Source organism: Amphimedon queenslandica, unplaced genomic scaffold (genome assembly GCF_000090795.2).
Source record: "Amphimedon queenslandica unplaced genomic scaffold, v1.1 AMPQUscaffold_13519, whole genome shotgun sequence".
Taxonomy (NCBI): Eukaryota; Metazoa; Porifera; class Demospongiae; order Haplosclerida; family Niphatidae; genus Amphimedon; species Amphimedon queenslandica.
In genome coordinates, this window is record NW_003546245.1 from 1 (window position 1) to 2,094 (window position 2,094).

At 32.9% G+C, this 2,094-nt stretch overlaps 1 long non-coding RNA gene across 1 annotated transcript; it reads right to left on the reverse strand.

Annotated features, from left to right (window-relative positions):
* Positions 1-6: 6 nt before the first annotated feature.
* LOC109581894 (uncharacterized) lies at positions 7-344 on the reverse strand. Its single transcript, XR_002184817.1, has 3 exons — positions 197-344; positions 114-151; positions 7-61 (listed from the first exon to the last, which is right to left on the reverse strand). It is a non-coding gene; the product is annotated as an uncharacterized LOC109581894 (long non-coding RNA).
* Positions 345-2,094: the final 1,750 nt, after the last annotated feature.

The following is a 2,094-nucleotide window of genomic DNA, read 5'->3' on the forward strand; positions in this document are numbered from 1 at the left end:
TGAACTGACTCATGGGCTGAGCCTGAGGCAATGGCTGAGGTGGTGATGGTACAGCATCACTCTTATGAGAAAACAAGTCCACAATCATTATGTTATGAAACTTACAGCCTTACTTTATGTTCAACTAACAATGGATCATAATCTTCTTCACCTAGAATAGCAAAAGCAAATGAATAAGTTTAATAGTTAATGGCACCTTCTGTGTTATTGTAGCTCATTTTAGGATTTTCAAGACTACACTACAGTAGTATACTAACTTGGCTCAACTTATATATGGCTGGTTGACTTTTAAGGGCTAAGGCCAAGTTATTAAAGGGTATGACCCTGTAGTACTATTAGCTAACCACAGGAATAAAAAGAATGTTTAAAATAACTATCAATCATTAGCTGAGAATTCTCTCATAACAAACTACATGTATGTACTATATAGTACAGTGCAGTCCTTGGACACAACTTTAAAAGTTCATAAGAAATCCAATTCTTTATACACGTGTAGAAAGAATTGGATTTATAAGTACATGTATATGCATCAGAAAATATTATAAAATGAAGAATTTTCTACTTTTCATTTTTGGCAAAATTTAGTCAAAGTTCCAAGTACAGGGACTTTGGTCTGATTTTGGAGCGACTTTAAAAATTCATAAAAAATCCAATTTTGATCGGAATCAGCTTAAACTTTCTATACAACATAAGTACATGTATATGCATCAGGAAATATTATAAAAATGGAAAATTCTCAACTTTATATTTTTGGCAAAATTTGGCCAAAGTCCCTGTATAGTACAGGGACTTTGACCCAATTTTGGAGCGACTTTAAAAATTCATAAAAAATCCAATTTTGATTGGAATCAGCTCAAACTTTCTACACAGCATAAGTAGATGTATATGCATCAGAAAACATTATAAAAATGAAAAATTCTCTACTTTCCATTTTTGGCAAAATTTGGCCTAGTTCCTGTACTATAACAGGGATTTTTACACAATTTTTGAGTAAATTAAAAAATTTGTAAAAAAATCCAATTGTGATTGAAATCAACTCAAACTTTTTAGACAAACTAAGTACCGGTACATGTATATGCATCAAAAAGTATTATAAAAATCTCTACCTTTAATTTTTGGCAAAATTTGGTCAGAGTCACTGTCACCTTCAGATACAAGCATTCATTGTAGCTATAAAAATGGCATAAACTTACATAATAGTATGAGTAAGACTCTATGAATAGTTTAATAAGATTCCCTGTTAAATTTTACTTAATCATATTCTTTATCAGAATAAAGTGCTATGATAGGGTGTGCTATGATAGCTCAGTGGGTCTGATGATTGCTCATCTATCATCAAGAAGGTAGGGATTTTATCATGGCACAGTCATGCTATGTGTGTGTGTGTAGACACACATCTGCTGGAGTTTTAGAGAGCTATACATTGACTATTGATTGCAAGTTAGTAATAGTAGCTATAGATTTATTCTCCTTTCTATTGCAACTTTACAAGCTACATCAAGATTTACTTCTGTATTTGGCTCATGTTCACTTCCTCTGGGTATCAAAAGGGATGCTCCTATTGAAAGATAAAAACAATGATGGATTAAAATGAGCTATAAAGCATTTACTTTCTTCCGCAGACATAATCGCGCATCATACAAGGGTGGGGCTCAGCTCATTCTGCAAAAAGGCGTGGCTACAATTCAGCCACACCCCAGATCATAATTAAAATTATTATTGATAAAAACACACTGACTGAACTTAAGTGAATCAATACACAATTATTGTCTTTTTTTTACTTATAGCTGGTCAGTGTAAGTGCAACATATGAAATAGCAGTTATCACAACACCACCAACTATCATTCCACCAATATTAAAGACCATTGATACACAGCGACTGTTTTCTGCAGCAACAGCATCTCCACGAAGTTCTTCATCCTTTGACTTAAATGAAGAATAATAATACAATGCAATATGAACAACTGAAAAATTTACAATTTCATAAGAAACTGAAATTGCTACAATACTCCATACAGGCTTCAACAGTCAACACAAACTGCAACAACTGATATTATTGCTCACTTTGTATGCAAATATCATGGCTGGAATGT